The 8,210-nt window shown below is 44.0% G+C and overlaps 1 long non-coding RNA gene across 1 annotated transcript; it reads left to right on the top strand.

The window, feature by feature from the left end:
- The first annotated feature begins 5,617 nt into the window (after window positions 1-5,617).
- LOC118554823 (uncharacterized) lies at window positions 5,618-7,879 on the top strand. The gene is made up of 2 exons (XR_013448036.1): window positions 5,618-5,813; window positions 7,477-7,879. It is a non-coding gene; the product is annotated as an uncharacterized LOC118554823 (long non-coding RNA).
- Window positions 7,880-8,210: the final 331 nt, after the last annotated feature.

Raw genomic sequence — 8,210 nt, 5'->3', positions numbered from 1 at the left:
GCGTTTAAAGAACATTGATATAACAATAGCAACAGACATGGGAAGTTTATATTGTTATCCATAATGAGAACCATCACTTCCTCAGCACTTATGTGCAAGATATTGTACTAAGTACATGTGTTATTTAAGTAGGTGGGATTTCATGTATTCATAGAATATTAGCGCAAGTTGGGGCCTCGCCTCTCATTTTACAAGTCAGCACACTGGGGCCACTGAAGAGATTCGGTAGCTTGCCTAAGATCTCACAGCACGGTATTGTGACTAACAGGTTGGCAGTGTGACAAGGCTGACGAATATCCGACTGGACACTACAAAATCACTCCGATTCCTCACTCTTTCTTCAGATACTGACAGAAACAAGTAATTTCTACGCCGTGTGTCTTTGCATCACAACTTCACTAACTCTGTACCTGACAATCTTTTAAAAAGACAAAGTATAATTTTCAGAAACAGTAGCGTGTCCTTTTGAACCCAACCCACTTAGGTTTTTGAAACACATGAACATTGCATTGTGCTGAATTATTCCTTTTTTTTTTTTCAGTTGATCCTCACTTATGTCTCTTTTTAATACCCTATTTAAAATAATTCAGATAGGAAAATTTTGAGAGCATTTTCTCCGTGTGTGTGTGTGTGTGTTGAAGAAAGGAATTTACCTAAAATTTCTCCCTCCTGAAATAATCCACTTACTGTGCTCTGTGAGCCCACACCTTTCCTTCCCACTAAAGTTAAAGAAAGAAGAATCCCACGGCTCGGGGCTTATTCTCCCGCTGGCTAAAATGGCCTGGTAAATACCCTGAGCAATCTCTCTCCTCTGTGCTCTCTGAGTCCTCTCACATGCTCTGCGCTCTGCGTTCTTGAAAACCCAGATGCTCTGGGCTCCGGCTTGGTCTCTGCCTAACATCTGATTTGAAACACTGCACTGAAGCCATCTGCTGTATTTGGGGAATAAAGGCGAGGGAGCGAGCGATGCTTTTTACAAATGTGTCCAAATAGGGCAATCAAGAGAAGGATAATAAGACGGGGATGCCTGTTTGGTGCCGAGCCCTGCGATCGGCTCCCCGGCGACTTCTCACGGTATTTGTGTTCTCTGCCTCACACCAAGCTCACCTCGGCTTGTGCCTCTTCCCGCTCCTTGGCAGTAAGAGATCTGTTACACCCTCTGACAAAACTGAACATTTTTAATGGCGCAGTGAGAATTCTGAAGTTCAGAAACAGACTGTGATGGATTGGAAAGTTGCTATTCTTGAAGGATGCGCTTGAGCGCCTCAGCATCCTTTGTGACACGCATATCTGGAACAGCTATGATTCTCGTTTCCTTCCCTCACCGTGGACCCATTTCCAACCGAGCTGGACGCGTGCCCTTTCCAGCTCTGTGCAGGGATTTTGGTGGGCTGTTTGCAGGTTTTATTGAACATCTGTAAATCCTCAGCTCGGGTATGCTTCCAGCTACTCTTTTAATCTGTTCCTGGGATACGGCGCTCTAGGTTTTTAGCGAAGGGGGCTGGGGAGACATCTGTTCTCTGCTGCGAGTAGAAGATCGAATGGTGAACTCCGTTTCCCATGTGCTAGGGAGCATGATGAGGAGCCCCGGTGAGACCTCAGTTACCTTCTTTAGCGCAATATGCTCTCTTTTACCAGAGAAGTGAAATCTCGGAGAATCATATTCTTGAAGTTATCGCACATGAAGCACACAGGGCTGCATGGGGCAGGGAAACCATACATAGATTTTTTTCAAAGATTCTTTCTGAGAGAGGAGTTGGAGGGGAGGGAGGCATCCGTGGGGCCCGTGCAGACACCCAGTGGAGACATGGCGAGTGAGTAGAGAGAGAATGGGAAGGCGGCTGGCATGGACCTGGGGTGGAGGAGGGTGCAGGTGGATTGGGGCAGGTGGGCGCAACAGGAAACCACGCTAAGCAACATCTGTGCTGTGCTCTCCGTGCCAACCCTTGGTGCTCGCCTCCTTCGTGGAGGCTGGGTCTGTGTGCAGCCAAGACCTGTTGAATTGCTGGCTTGTGTGTCAATTTTCCAAGGCTTTGGCTCACGTATTCTTCAGCCTCTCCAAGGAGCACACTGGTTCCACTCACAAGAAAAGCGACTCACTCAGAACCTGCTCTCCCAGCGTTTCTCCTGGAAGCTGGCTGTGTCTCTGGACTGTGGTGGGTGTGTTGATTTCAACCCGACGTTTCAGCACGTTTCCGTCAGTCTGTGGGGAGCGCATTTTTGCTGAGGTTTTTTTTTTTTTTTTTTTAAAACCATTCTACAGACATGTGAAATACTCCCACAGTTTTTCACGCAATCTGGGAAGTTCAAATATTCTTCTCTAATCTTTGAAGACACCGATAGTCAATTTAGAACTTTAAAATCCCCAAATCACAAGTCAAGAAAAAAGTTTTTCTTCTAAAAAAAACCTGTTAATCAAACTCTTAGGACATTTAAGCCTTCCCACCTCCCTCCATCCGCTAAGAAAGGACACCGCAAGAGTAAACTGGAGCTACTTTGTGCCAACCCTGGAGTTTTCTTGCTATCGTCTGAATAGTTTAAGAATGCATATGTTAATGGTTTTACATTGAGGGCTTCCTCCTCTGGTTGGAGTGCCCTGAGGAATTGTCCTTTTTTTGTAAGTGGAAAAAAATCATTCCTCTCCTTCCAAGACTCCTACAGCGATGGTTCAACTTAAATGAAAATAATAACACTAATACATATCATTTACTGACTACCACTGTGGGCCAGACCCTTTATGAATGCTGCCTTCAGTCCCACAGCATCCCTTCAAGCCATCAGTATCATCCCCATTTTGAAAAATAGAAACTTGAGGCTCCAGGTTACGTGAATTGATTAAGCTCATACAGCTGATGCGTGATGGGGTTGGAATTTGAATTCAGCTCTCTCTGAATCCCAAACTCATGATCTTTATTAATGTCTTTCTCTAGCATTAATTACATTCTCTGCAAGGACTAAGAATGCCAAGGAAATTGTAGCTGGGAGACATCAGTAATTAAGGCAGTAGAGGTAGTAATCACAACATTTGCTTATTAATTACGGAACAGCAGCTCACTAATAGCAAGAGCCATTACATGCATTATCATACTTAGTTCTCATGACAACTCTAGAGCCTGTCTTCCTCGACCTTTAAGTCACCCTAACACAGTGATACACCTTGGAGTCCCTGATAAGTATCAGGACAAGGCACAATCATCTATCATTGTTGCCCAAGACCCAGGTACCAGGACACACCTCCTTCCTGCCTGACCTGTTTCTGCTTGGTTCTAGTCGCTCAGTCTCAGCTCCAGAGAATATCCTTTTTCACTTTCAATCCTGCTTTTGTCTTTTTGATTTATTAACTGCTATTGTTTGTCTCAGCTGGACCCCCAACACCAAAGACTTTGGTTGCCACTCACTCTGATGTTATTTGATGGATCTGTTAGGACAGCCCACCCAGAATCAAATTAAATTGGAAGGTCAGCTCAGCTGGGAAGTTGTCAGGGAGGAGGCCCTACCCAGACTCAGCTTAAATTGGGAGGTCACCTGGGTCATTTCCTACATTGTCAATAATTTAGAGCACTAGAATATCCTTGGGGTCTGAACTATCCCTGGAAATTTGAAAAGATGGAGAAAAATGATATTTCTGGAACTCCTCTCAGGGACAGTACTGTATATATTATAAGAAAAACACAGAGAAGCTGCTTTGGAGGGAAGGTGATAAGACACCCAAGGTAAATTCTTGAGTAGTAATAGTGGGCAAGATAGAATTTGATAGATAGAAGTTGTTCTTTCTCATCTTAGCCCCCAACATCTCCGGTAGATAATGTTGAAAGATATTAAAAAAAAAAAAATAACAATACCTAGCTTGCTAGGTATCCAGTATGTCTTGGTCTGAGGCTGACCCTACCAGTCCCAGAACCTAGGTGGTAGAACTAGGCTCCTTGGCTAGTACTCAAGTTCCAGCTCCTTTCTACTCTTGTGAAGTAGATTTAGACTGGATGTAGGCATCATCATCATCATCATCATCACATTTTCAGGTGAGGGATTCTGAAAAGTTAAGTAAAATACTCAAGGTTTTTCATCCAGGAAAAAGTGATGGCTTCTAAAACTAACTTCTAAGGCAAACTAACACTATTCCAAAACTCAAACGTTGGTCATGGAGGACTGGAACTGGTCTTACATGTTTCCTATGAAATGAACTACTTCTGCAACTCTCCTACTATATTTGGAATCCTTATTTCTTGAAAGCATCCTAATTTTTGCCCAGAGAAAGTGAATTATATTAATACTTGTTCTAGAACATGTTCTCAAGGAATAATAGTAAGCACATATGTATCTATAGTGACCACAATTAAAGGATGTTTTTATATTCTTTCTCAATAGGCTACTGCTTCCATCATGCTTCCATCTGGGTTCCCTTGGTTCAGGAGCATTTCCTTTAAAGTGTCTGCAGAGTTCTTTCGTTTAGGACTAAACAGTTGAGGGGGGAGGAAATCAAGATACCCTAGGAAATAAAGCATACCTATTACGTCAAGAGTGAACTTAAGTTCAAATATATTTTAAAAATTCAAACTATATACAGGCATTCCTGCAGTATGAGATTTCTGATGCATTCTCACAAGAGCATTCTTGAAGCTCTAAATCAGAGGTGGTTTGGGGGTGGTGATGCCCTTCTTCAGCCACTTTTTTCTTTTTCCTCCATGGCTATGTCTAATTCATGACACACTCGATGGCTGCGTGGGCTGGAGGCAGTGTCCTGGGACCTCCTCTGGGAGTGCTGCTCCTGGTTGTTAGCTGAGTTCTGCCCCCCGAAATAATTATGGGAGAAGTCTATGGTCCACATGGACTGTGGAGCTGGTTGCAGAGTCACAGACCCACTGGGGGCAATGTAACTCATAGCTTGTCTTTCTTTACCCAGAAAGTAAAGCGTGTTTGGATCTGGTAGAACTGGAGGTGACGGGTGTCTCTCATTGTTCTACTTGTTTAAAATGAACAAACAATAATAATCTGGGGGAAGACTCTTGAAAAAAATAAAAGAAAGAAAAAGAAAAAGGAAAGAAGAGAAGAGTCAGGAGGAAGCTAAGAATGCAGACCCAGACCTTTGACCCTTGTTTCATCCAGATGTGCTCTGTCGCTATCTCGTTTTACGTACTGAAGTTCTTCTGAATAAGATTTTGATTGAAAAAAGGAGTTACGACAAAGATAAAAAAATTAAAAACCATTCATCTCGTTCAGTCCCTTCATTACACAGATGAGTAAAATGTGCTATAAGCAGGTTGTAGTAACTAGGGAATATCAGAAATACCACGTATTGTCTTTTCTTGTTTTGGATTAGTAAAATCTATTGCGGGTTATAATGAGGACCTGTTATGACTAGCTACATTAAGGTTAGATAAAACCTGTATCCTACAGTCTTTCCAGAAAATATTACTCCCATCCTGTGGCAGGAGTGCCCAATTCCCTTGTGCGGGTGAGAGAAATTTCTTGGGAATAATAATATCTTCTCCCTTAGAAGTGTTTCCTGTATTGCAAAGTTGCTGCCATATGGTTCCTATAAAGGTTCTGCCAAAATTCCCGTGGTTCTCACAAGAGCTTCTACCTCCTCTGTTCTTTTAATCTCCTGCTGCGGGCGGCAGACGTGGGAGAGACAGACGAGCTGCAAAGAGAAGTCGATGAAATGAAATTAAAGCCCTACAACTGTGTTTGTGTCCATGTAGATGGGGGTCCCCCCTCCTTGGTTTGCTCACAGAGGTGGGTGTGAGAACCTATAGGAGTGTCTGGAAGAGATCCTGTGGAAGTCATTTTGCCCAGAGCTGGAGGAGAAGCAAAAGGCAAGTGTCAAGTCTCTGGAAGGCCCGGGTGGGGAGATGGGGGTGTGGAAGTTGGGGGTGGCATTTCAAGGGGGAGAAGCTTCCTGGAATTTTTACTTTCTAGAGGAAAGACAACGGTAGCTGGAGGCTGGTCTGCATTTGTAAAACAACATAACAACATAGAGAAAGACTACCATTCCTGACTCTGTTCTGGCAGACACGGGAGAAACAGGCTTGATGCCCATGTGGGGACTGGTTTTTTCCTCCTTAGGTGATTGCTCTGAGTCCCTTCTGTTTCTTGGTGAGCTGTATTATGCTCGATAAGTTGGGTGTGGATTCATTTGTATACCCGTGCGTGCACTGGTTTTCTTTTTTTTCTCTTTAATAATAACTCAGGTGGATCACCTGTTTCTGTTTTGCTATCACTGTTCAAAGTAGGCGAGATAAAAACGGAATTTTGGTATCTGCAACTCATTCCGAAAATTATACTAAAGCAACAAAATCTCTAGTCCAGGCTGGCTGAGCCCAGCAAGCCCAATGGGGCTTATGTCTCGGACCTAATGTCACTTCTTTCCCAGTTGTTGTGTTGTGGACTCATCAAGAGAAGGTTTGCCACACATGTTGGGGAGCAGAGAGGTGAAACAAAGATCACCGTGGAATAGTGTGCGTGCGGGTCTTCCGTTCTAGCCAGAGGTCCGGGTGTGTAAGTCCCGTGGGTGATCCTCCCTTGCCTTGGCGGGTGTTTTCCACTGCGCTCGTTTCCATGGATCCCGTTCGGGCACCGGCTCCGAGTGGTGTGCCTGTGATGTTGCTGGTGGGCCCGGGGCTTCTGCTGGGCTTGACTGAGACGGCGACTGGCTCTCACTCCCCCTGTCTCCCTCTCCCCTATTTGAATGGTCTCCGCGTGCTTGAAGATGAGGTAATTAAATACATCCTTGAAGGGTACAGAAAGCAATAACACTCCTCTCCTTGCCTGATTCTGGGGGAGCGCAATCCCTTAAACGACCAGGTTGGCTTGTCAAATGAGTTATTGTTTTTCAAAATATAGCCTGAACGGCGTCCTTTATAATTAAGGCTTCTGGCTTTCAGTTTAAAGTGATATTTGCCAGTAAAAGCCTGCCAAAAAATAAATAAATAAAAGCAGGCTTACCGTTAAATATTGATTTAAGCTCGGAAACTGGCTCCAAATTTTGTTATACCAGTCTTGATCTCCGTGGCCTCTGGGCATCTGTTTCAATTTGGTCAAATTGAAATGGGGAGGGACAGTGCCAGGCTAACAGCAAGGTGATCCAATATAGTAGGATGAGTTGTATTTGATGAAAAAGAGCCAAGCAGAGTCATCTGCAAGATCCTGGGGACAGGTGAACTGGGCTCAGATAAAATAAGAGCTGATGGGCATCTTAACTCATCCCATGGGCTAACCTGAGCCAGTGATGAATTTTCTGAAATGTAAAAAATGTGGAGTACCCTTTGGTCAGGGAGGAGCAGTATGTGTTTTTTTGGTTTTTGGTGTTGTTTTGCCTGTCTGCATATCCTGCTAAACGCAGGCTTCTCCTCCAACTGGGCACTTTCCTCATGATCCTTTCATGTCACTGGCAGGGATGTTCAAAAGCCCAAACACAAAACTTTTTCCTCTGAACTGAATTTCTCGCTCCCTAACTGGGTGTTTTTTTCTCCTATCCAGGAAAAAGGTAAGGTTCTCAGAAGAATCTTCTCCTCAGGAATGTATTTACTCAAGATTTGTTATTATCCACCTCCGTCTCTGAAAAGTGAAGGCAAACAGGAAGAGGAGGGTTAAAAGTTCCTGAAAAAAGGGACTTTTGATGAAACTGAGCTCCATGGGTGCAAAGTGCCTGAAATCCATTCGTTTTGACAACCTCGGTTTTCCTGGTGCCTCTCATCATCTGTGAAGTTAACAAGGGCTGATAAGACGTGATGAGGCAGGGTACTGGTTTGTATTTCCAGCCTCATAAATATTTCACAATACCATTTTCTTACAATCAGATACATTAGTTTGCCAAGTGTGGATGCTGCTGGATGTTCACTCAGCGCCGGTGTTGAACAAAAGCCTCGCTTTGAAACCAGCACATCTAGGGCCTTGAGGTGCACAGCGCTTGCCACTGTACCTGGCTTTCAAATGCGTGTTCTAATTCGGGTGAGAGAGTTGGTATTTGACCTCTGGAAACTGCTGCTGTCTACCTTGGAAAATATATTGTTATGCTCTACAGGCAAAAAATCATCCATCTTAGCCAGTTTCTCATATTCTTTCTCCTTCTCCAGCCCTGAGATGCCCTTGCGTTTCTTTGTACTTCACACTGTGGACAGTAGAATCAGGAGCCAAAGGGTGAATTTAATTTGGAACAGACCTCTGTCTTGATAGAACTGCCTTTACTCAGGCTCCAACACAGCAACCTGCAA

Source organism: Halichoerus grypus, chromosome 5 (assembly GCF_964656455.1).
Source record: "Halichoerus grypus chromosome 5, mHalGry1.hap1.1, whole genome shotgun sequence".
Taxonomy (NCBI): Eukaryota; Metazoa; Chordata; class Mammalia; order Carnivora; family Phocidae; genus Halichoerus; species Halichoerus grypus.
Note: the sequence above shows the minus strand (reverse complement) of the source record. Positions and strands in the feature narration are given on the sequence as shown.